The sequence below is a fragment of the Cherax quadricarinatus genome, chromosome 16, assembly GCF_038502225.1.
Source record: "Cherax quadricarinatus isolate ZL_2023a chromosome 16, ASM3850222v1, whole genome shotgun sequence".
NCBI lineage: Eukaryota > Metazoa > Arthropoda > Malacostraca > Decapoda > Parastacidae > Cherax > Cherax quadricarinatus.
In genome coordinates this window covers 26,515,779-26,525,778 of record NC_091307.1, presented here as the reverse complement: position 1 = coordinate 26,525,778, position 10,000 = coordinate 26,515,779, and the positions used below count along the sequence as shown (strand labels likewise).

The 10,000-nt window shown below is 58.9% G+C and overlaps 1 protein-coding gene across 1 annotated transcript in view; it reads right to left on the bottom strand.

Moving 5' to 3' along the window:
• Ih (hyperpolarization activated cyclic nucleotide gated potassium channel Ih) overlaps positions 1-10,000 on the bottom strand; it is a 632,623-nt gene that overhangs the window by 606,190 nt on the left and 16,433 nt on the right. The gene's annotated exons all lie outside the window — the stretch shown is intronic.

Genomic DNA, 10,000 nt, shown 5'->3' with positions numbered 1-10,000 from the left:
TGGCGCTGCCATCTACACACTCTGGCGCTGCCCTCCACACACTCTGGCGCTGCCCTCCACACACTCTGGCGCTGCGCTCCACACACTCTGGCGCTGCCCTCCACACACTCTGGCGCTGCCATCCACACACTCTGGCGCTGCCATCCACACACTCTGGCGCTGCCATCCACACACAATGGCGCTGCCGTCCACACACTCTGGCGCTGCCCTCCACACACTCTGGCGCTGCCCTCCACACACTCTGGCGCTGCCATCCACACACTCTGGCGCTGCCATCCACACACTCTGGAGCTACCATCCACACACCCTGGCGCTGCCATCCACACACTCTGGCGCTGCCCTCCACACACTCTGGCGCTGCCATCCACACACTCTGGCGCTGCCATCCACACACTCTGGAGCTACCATCCACACACCCTGGCGCTGCCATCCACACACTCTGGCGCTGCCATCCACACACTCTGGCGCTGCCCTCCACACACTCTGGCGCTGCCCTCCACACACTCTGGCGCTGCCCTCCACACACTCTGGCGCTGCCATCCACACACTCTGGCGCTGCCATCCACACACTCTGGCGCTGCCATCCACACACTCTGGCGCTGCCATCCACACACTCTGGCGCTGCCCTCCACACACTCTGGCGCTGCCCTCCACACACTCTGGCGCTGCCATCCACACACTCTGGCGCTGCCATCCACACACTCTGGAGCTACCATCCACACACCCTGGCGCTGCCATCCACACACTCTGGCGCTGCCCTCCACACACTCTGGCGCTGCCATCCACACACTCTGGCGCTGCCATCCACACACTCTGGAGCTACCATCAACACACCCTGGCGCTGCCATCCACACACTCTGGCGCTGCCCTCCACACACTCTGGCGCTGCCATCCACACACTCTGGCGCTGCCCTCCACACACTCTGGCGCTGCCCTCCACACACCCTGGCGCTGCCATCCACACACTCTGGCGTTGGCCCACCACACACTCTGGCGCTGCCATCCACACACCCTGGCGCTGCCATCCACACACTCTGGCGCTGCCCTCCACACACTCTGGCGCTGCCATCCACACACTCTGGCGCTGCCATCCACACACTCTGGCGCTGCCATCCACACACTCTGGCGCTGCCCTCCACACACTCTGGCGCTGCCCTCCACACACTCTGGCGCTGCCATCCACACACTCTGGCTCTACCATCCACACACCCTGGCGCTGCCATCCACACACTCTGGCGCTGCCCTCCACACACTCTGGCGCTGCCATCCACACACTCTGGCGCTGCCCTCCACACACTCTGGCGCTGCCATCCACACACTCTGGCGCTGCCATCCACACACTCTGGCTCTGCCATCCACATACTGGCGCTGTCATCCACACACTCTGGCGCTGCCCTCCACACACTCTGGCGCTGCCCTCCACACACTCTGGCGCTGCCCGCCACACACTCTGGCGCTGCCCTCCACACACTCTGGCGCTGCCATCCACACACTCTGGCGCTGCCATCCACACACTCTTGCGCTGCCATCCACACACTCTGGCGCTGCCCTCCACAATCTGGCGCTGCCCTCCACACACTCTGGCGCTGCCATCCACACACTCTGGCGCTACCATACACACACACGGGCGCTGCCATCCACACACTCTGGCGCTGCCCTCCACACACTCTGGCGCTGCCATCCACACACCCTGGCGCTGCCATCCACACACTCTGGCGCTGCCCTCCACACACTCTGGCGCTGCCATCCACACACTCTGGCGCTGCCATCCACACACTCTGGCGCTGCCCTTCACACACTCTGGCGCTGCCCTCCACACACTCTGGCGCTGCCCTCCACACACTCTGGCACTGCCCTCCACACACTCTGGCGCTGCCCTCCACACACTCTGGCGCTGCCCTCCACACACTCTGGCGCTGCCCTCCACACACACTGGCGCTGCCCTCCACACACTCTGGCGCTGCCATCCACACACTCTGGCGCTGCCCTCCACACACTCTGGCGCTGCCATCCACACACTCTGGCGCAGCCATCCACACACTCTGGCGCTGCCATCCACACACTCTGGCGCAGCCATCCACACACTCTGGCGCTGCCATCCGCACACCCTGGCGCTGCCCTCCACACACACTGGCGCTGCCCTCGACACACTCTGGCGCTGCCCTCCACACACTCCGGCGCTGCCCTCCACACACTTTGGCGCTACCCTCCACACACTCTGGCGCTGCCCTCCACACACTCTGGCGCTGCCCTCCACACACTCTGGCTCTGTCCTCCACACACTCTGGCTCTGTCCTCCACACACTCTGGCTCTGTCCTCCACACACTCTGGCGCTGTCATCCACACACTCTGGCGCAGCCATCCACATACTCTGGCTCTGCCATCCACACACTGGCTCTGCCATCCACATACTGGCGCTGCCATCCACACACTCTGGCGCTGTCATTCACACACTCTGGCGCAGCCATCCACACACTCTGGCTCTGCCATCCACATACTGGCGCTGTCATTAACACACTCTGGCGCTGCCATCCACACACTCTGGCGCTGCCATCCACACACTCTGGCGCTGCCATCCACACACTCTGGCGCTGCCATCCACACACTCTGGCGCTGCCATCCACACACTCTGGCGCTGCCATCCACACACTCTGGCGCTGCCATCCACACACTCTGGCGCTGCCATCCACACACTCTGGCGCTGCCATCCACACACTCTGGCGCTGCCATCCACACACTCTGGCGCTGTCATCCACACACTCTGGCGCTGCCATCCACACACTCTGGCGCTGCCATCCACACACTCTGGCGCTGCCATCCACACACTCTGGAGCTACCATCAACACACCCTGGCGCTGCCATCCACACACTCTGGCGCTGCCCTCCACACACTCTGGCGCTGCCATCCACACACTCTGGCGCTGCCCTCCACACACTCTTGCGCTGCCCTCCACACACCCTTGCGCTGCCATCCACACACTCTGGCGTTGGCCCACCACACACTCTGGCGCTGCCATCCACACACCCTGGCGCTGCCATCCACACACTCTGGCGATGCCCTCCACACACTCTGGCGCTGCCATCCACACACTCTGGCGCTGCCATCCACACACTCTGGCGCTGCCATCCACACACTCTGGCGCTGCCATCCACACACTCTGGCGCTGCCCTCCACACACTCTGGCGCTGCCATCCACACACTCTGGCGCTACCATCCACACACCCTGGCGCTGCCATCCACACACTCTGGCGCTGCCCTCCACACACTCTGGCGCTGCCATCCACACACTCTGGCGCTGCCCTCCACACACTCTGGCGCTGCCATCCACACACTCTGGCGCTGCCATCCACACACTCTGGCTCTGCCATCCACATACTGGCGCTGTCATCCACACACTCTGGCGCTGCCCTCCACACACTCTGGCGCTGCCCTCCACACACTCTGGCGCTGCCCGCCACACACTCTGGCGCTGCCCTCCACACACTCTGGCGCTGCCATCCACACACTCTGGCGCTGCCATCCACACACTCTGGCGCTGCCATCCACACACTCTTGCGCTGCCATCCACACACTCTGGCGCTGCCCTCCACAATCTGGCGCTGCCTTCCACACACTCTGGCGCTGCCATCCACACACTCTGGCGCTACCATACACACACACGGGCGCTGCCATCCACACACTCTGGCGCTGCCCTCCACACACTCTGGCGCTGCCATCCACACACCCTGGCGCTGCCATCCACACACTCTGGCGCTGCCCTCCACACACTCTGGCGCTGCCATCCACACACTCTGGCGCTGCCATCCACACACTCTGGCGCTGCCCTCCACACACTCTGGCGCTGCCCTCCACACACTCTGGCGCTGCCCTCCACACACTCTGGCACTGCCCTCCACACACTCTGGCGCTGCCCTCCACACACTCTGGCGCTGCCCTCCACACACTCTGGCGCTGCCCTCCACACACTCTGGCGCTGCCCTCCACACACTCTGGCGCTGCCATCCACACACTCTGGCGCTGCCCTCCACACACTCTGGCGCTGCCATCCACACACTCTGGCGCAGCCATCCACACACTCTGGCGCTGCCATCCACACACTCTGTCGCAGCCATCAACACACTCTGGCGCTGCCATCCGCACACACTGGCGCTGCCCTCCACACACACTGGCGCTGCCCTCGACACACTCTGGCGCTGCCCTCCACACACTCCGGCGCTGCCCTCCACACACTTTGGCGCTACCCTCCACACACTCTGGCGCTGCCCTCCACACACTCTGGCGCTGCCCTCCACACACTCTGGCTCTGTCCTCCACACACTCTGGCTCTGTCCTCCACACACTCTGGCTCTGTCCTCCACACACTCTGGCGCTGTCATCCACACACTCTGGCGCAGCCATCCACATACTCTGGCTCTGCCATCCACACACTGGCTCTGCCATCCACATACTGGCGCTGCCATCCACACACTCTGGCGCTGCCATCCACACACTCTGGCGCTGCCATCCACACACATCCACATACTGGCGCTGTCATTAACACACTCTCTGCCATCCACATACTGGCGCTGTCATTAACACACTCTGGCGCTGCCATCCACACACTCTGGCGCTGCCATCCACACACTCTGGCGCTGCCATCCACACACTCTGGCGCTGCCATCCACACACTCTGGCGCTGCCATCCACACACTCTGGCGCTGCCATCCACACACTCTGGCGCTGTCATCCACACACTCTGGCGCTGCCATCCACACACTCTGGCGCTGCCATCCACACACTCTGGCGCTGCCATCCACACACTCTGCCGCTGCCATCCACACACTCTGGCGCTGCCATCCACACGACGGACATTGTCCACAATAAACTAGTCAATTCGGCTGGAAAATTAAACAATAAATCCTGCTAGGGCTTTGTGTCTGTGAGGAAGGTCAGCGTCTGTGACGAAGGTCAGTGTCTGTGACGAAGATCAGTGTCTGTGACGAAGGTCAGTGTCTGTGACGAAGATCAGTGTCTATGACGAAGGTCAGTGTCTGTGACGAAGGTCAGTGTCTGTGACGAAGGTCAGTGTCTGTGACGAAGGTCAGTGTCTGTGACGAAGATCAGTGTCTGTGACGAAGGTCAGTGTCTGTGACGAAGGTCAGTGTCTGTGACGAAGGTCAGTGTCTGTGACGAAGATCAGTGTCTGTGACGAAGATCAGTGTCTATGACGAAGGTCAGTGTCTGTGACGAAGATCAGTGTCTGTGACGAAGGTCAGTGTCTGTGACGAAGGTCAGTGTCTGTGACGAAGGTCAGTGTCTGTGACGAAGGTCAGTGTCTGTGACGAAGGTCAGTGTCTGTGACGAAGATCAGTGTCTGTGACTAAGGTAAGTGTCTGTGACGAAGATCAGTGTCTGTGACTAAGGTAAGTGTCTGTGACGAAGATCAGTGTCTGTGACGAAGGTCAGTGTCTGTGACGAAGATCAGTGTCTGTGACTAAGGTAAGTGTCTGTGACGAAGGTCAGTGTCTGTGACGAAGGTCAGTGTCTGTGACGAAGGTAAGTGTCTGTGACGAAGGTCAGTGTCTGTGACGAAGGTCAGTGTCTGTGACGAAGGTCAGTGTCTGTGACGAAGGTCAGTGTCTGTGACGAAGATCAGTGTCTATGACGAAGGTCAGTGTCTGTGACGAAGGTCAGTGTCTGTGACGAAGGTCAGTGTCTGTGACGAAGGTCAGTGTCTGTGACGAAGGTCAGTGTCTGTGACGAAGGTAAGTGTCTGTGACGAAGGACAGTGTCTGTGACGAAGGTCAGTGTCTGTGACGAAGGTCAGTGTCTGTGACGAAGGTCAGTGTCTGTGACGAAGATCAGTGTCTGTGACGAAGGTCAGTGTCTGTGACGAAGGACAGTGTCTGTGACGAAGGTCAGTGTCTATGACGAAGGTCAGTGTCTGTGACGAAGGTCAGTGTCTGTGACGAAGGTCAGTGTCTGTGACGAAGGTCAGTGTCTGTGACGAAGGTCAGTGTCTGTGACGAAGGTCAGTGTCTGTGACGAAGGTCAGTGTCTGTGACGAAGGACAGTGTCTGTGACGAAGGTCAGTGTCTGTGACGAAGGTCAGTGTCTGTGACGAAGATCAGTGTCTATGACGAAGGTCAGTGTCTGTGACGAAGGTCAGTGTCTGTGAGGAAGGTCAGTGTCTGTGACGAAGGTCAGTGTCTGTGACGAAGGTCAGTGTCTGTGACGAAGGTCAGTGTCTGTGACGAAGGTCAGTGTCTGTGACGAAGGTCAGTGTCTGTGACGAAGGTCAGTGTCTGTGACGAAGGTCAGTGTCTGTGACGAAGGTCAGTGTCTGTGACGAAGGTCAGTGTCTGTGACGAAGATCAGTGTCTATGACGAAGGTCAGTGTCTGTGACGAAGGTCAGTGTCTGACGAAGGTAAGTGTCTGTGACGAAGGTCAGTGTCTGTGAGGAAGGTCAGTGTCTGTGAGGAAGGACAGTGTCTGTGACGAAGGTGAGTGACTGTGACGAAGGTCAGTGTCTGTGACGAAGGTGAGTGTCTGTGACGAAGGTCAGTGTTTGTGACGAAGGTCAGTGTCTGTGATGAAGGTCAGTGTTTGTGACGAAGGTCAGTGTCTGTGACGAAGGTCAGCGTCTGTGACGAAGGTCAGTGTCTGTGACGAAGGTCAGTGTCTGTGACGAAGGTCAGTGTCTGTGACGAAGGTGAGTGTCTGTGACGAACGTCAGTGTCTGTGACGAAGGTCAGTGTCTGTGACAAAGGTCACAGCGCAGAGTAGGTACAGCGTCACTACTAGCCAGCGCAGGGTAGGTACAGCGTCACTACTTGCCAGCGCAGGGTAGGTACAGCGTCACTACTAGCCAGCGCAGGGTAGGTACAGCGTCACTACTAGCCAGCGCAGGGTAGGTACAGCGTCACTACTAGCCAGTGCAGGGTAGGTACAACGTCACTACTAGCCAGAGAAGGGTAGGTACGGCGTCACTACTAGCCAGCGCAGGGTAGGTACAGCGTCACTACTAGCCAGCGCAGGGTAGGTACAGCGTCACTACTAGCCAGCGCAGGGTAGGTACAGCGTCACTACTAGCCAGCGCAGGGTAGGTACAGCGTCACTACTAGCCAGCGCAGGGTAGGTACAGCGTCACCAGCTAGACAGCGCAGGGTAGGTACATCGTCACTAGCCAGACAGCGCAAGGTAGGTACCGCGCCACTAGCCAGACAGCGCAAGGTAGGTACAGCGTCACTACTAGCCAGCGCAGGGTAGGTACAGCGTCACTAGCCAGACAGCGCAAGGTAGGTACAGCGTCACTAGCCAGACAGCGCAAGGTAGGTACAGCGTCACTACTAGCCAGCGCAGGGTAGGTACAGCGTCACTAGCCAGACAGCGCAAGGTAGGTACCGCGCCACTAGCCAGACAGCGCAAGGTAGGTACAGCGTCACTACTCGCCAGAGCAGGGTAGGTACAGCGTCACTAGCCAGACAGCGCAAGGTAGGTACAGCGTCACTAGCCAGACAGCGCAAGGTAGGTACAGCGTCACTACTAGCCAGCGCAGGGTAGGTACAGCGTCACTAGCCAGACAGCGCAAGGTAGGTACAGCGTCACTAGCCAGACAGCGCAAGGTAGGTACAGCGTCACTAGCCAGACAGCGCAAGGTAGGTACAGCGTCACTAGCCAGACAGCGCAAGGTAGGTACAGCGTCACTAGCCAGACATCGCAAGGTAGGTACAGCGTCACTAGCCAGACAGCGCAAGGTAGGTACAGCGTCACTAGCCAGACAGCGCAAGATACGTACAGCGTCACTAGCTAGACAGCGCAAGGTAGGTACAGCGTCACTAGCTAGCCAGCGCAAGGTAGGTACAGCGTCACTAGCTAGCCAGCGCAAGGTAGGTACAGCGTCCCTAGCTAGCCAGCGAAAGGTAGGTACAGCATCACTAGCTAGACGGCGCAGGGTAGGTACAGCGTCAATAGCTAGGCAGCGCAAGGTAGGTACAGCGTCACTAGCTAGACAGCGCAGGGTAGGTACAGCGTCACTAGCTAGACAGCGCACTGTAGGTACAGCGTCACTAGCTAGACAGCGCAAGGTAGGTACAGCGTCACTAGCTAGACAGCGCAGGGTAGGTACAGCGTCACTAGCTAGACAGCGCAGGGTAGGTACAGCGTTACTAGCTAGACAGCGCAGGGTAGGTACAGTGTCACTAGCTGGACAGCGCAGGTTAGGTATAGCGTCACTAGTTAGCCAGCGCAAGTTAGGTACAGCGTCACAAGCTAACCAGCGCAAGGTAGGTACAGCGTCACTAGCTAGCCAGCGCAAGGTAGGTACAGCGTCACTAGCTAGCCAGCGCAAGGTAGGTACAGCGTCACTAGCTAGCCAGCGCAAGGTAGGTACAGCGTCACTAGCTAGCCAGCGCAAGGTAGGTACAGTGTCACTAGCTAGCCAGCGCAAGGTAGGTACAGCGTCACTAGCTAGCCAGCGCAAGGTAGGTACATCGTCACTAGCTAGCCAGCGCCAGGTAATTATATCGTCACTAGCTAGCCAGCGCAAGGTAGGTACAGCGTCACTAGCTAGCCAGCGCAAGGTAGGTACATCGTCAGTAGCTAGCCAGCGCAAGGTTGGTACAGCGTCACTAGCTAGCCAGCGCAAGGTAGGTACATCGTCACTAGCTAGCCAGCGCAAGGTAGGTACAGCGTCACTAGCTAGCCAGCGCAAGGTAGGTACAGCGTCACTAGCTAGCCAGCGCAAGGTAGGTACAGTGTCACTAGCTAGCCAGCGCAAGGTAGGTACAGCGTCACTAGCTAGCCAGCGCAAGGTAGGTACATCGTCACTAGCTAGCCAGCGCCAGGTAATTATATCGTCACTAGCTAGCCAGAGCAAGGTAGGTACAGCGTCACTAGCTAGCCAGCGCAAGGTAGGTACATCGTCAGTAGCTAGCCAGCGCAAGGTTGGTACAGCGTCACTAGCTAGACAGCGCAAGGTAGGTACAGCGTCACTAGCTAGCCAGCGCAGGGTAGGTACAGCGTCAATAACTAGACAGCGCAAGGTAGGTTCAGCGTCACTAGCTAGACAGCGTAGGGTAGGTACAGCGCCACTAGCTAGACATCGCAAGGTAGGTACAGCGTCACTACTAGCCAGCGAAAGGTAGGTAAAGCATCACTAGCTAGACAGCGCAGGGTAGGTACAGCGTCAATAACTAGACAGCGCAAGGTAGGTTCAGCGTCACTAGCTAGACAGCGTAGGGTAGGTACAGCGTCACTAGCTAGACAGCGCAGGGTAGGTACAGCGTCACTAGCTAGACAGCGCAGGGTAGGTACAGTGTCACTAGCTAGACAGCGCAAGGTAGGTACAGCGTCACTAGCTAGACAGCGCAGGGTAGGTACAGCGTCACTAGCTAGACAGCGCAAGGTAGGTACAGCGTCACTAGCTAGACAGCGCAAGGTAGGTACAGCGTCACTAGCTAGACAGCGCAAGGTAGGTACAGCGTCACTAGCTAGCCAGCGCAAGGTAGGTACAGCGTCACTAGCTAAACAGCGCAAGGTAGGTACAGCGTCACTAGCTAGCCAGCGCAAGGTAGGTACAGCGTCACTAGCTAGCCAGCGCAAGGTAGGTACATCGTCATTAGCTAGCCAGCGCCAGGTAGGTACATCGTCACTAGCTAGCCAGCGCAAGGTAGGTACAGCGTCACTAGGTAGCCAGCGCAAGGTAGGTACATCGTCACTAGCTAGCCAGCGCTAGGTATGTACAGCGTCACTAGCTAGAGAGCGCAAGGTAGGTACAGCGTCACTAGCTAGCCAGCGCAAGGTAGGTACATCGTCACTAGCTAGAGAGCGCAAGGTAGGTACAGCATCACTAGCTAGCCAGCGCAATGTAGGTACAGCGTCACTAGCCAGACAACGCAAGGTAGGTACAGCGTCACTAGCTAGACAGCGCAAGGTAGGTACAGCGTCACTAGCTAGCCAGCGCTAGGTAGGTACAACGTCACTAGCTAGCGAGCGCAAGGTAGGTACAGCGTCACTA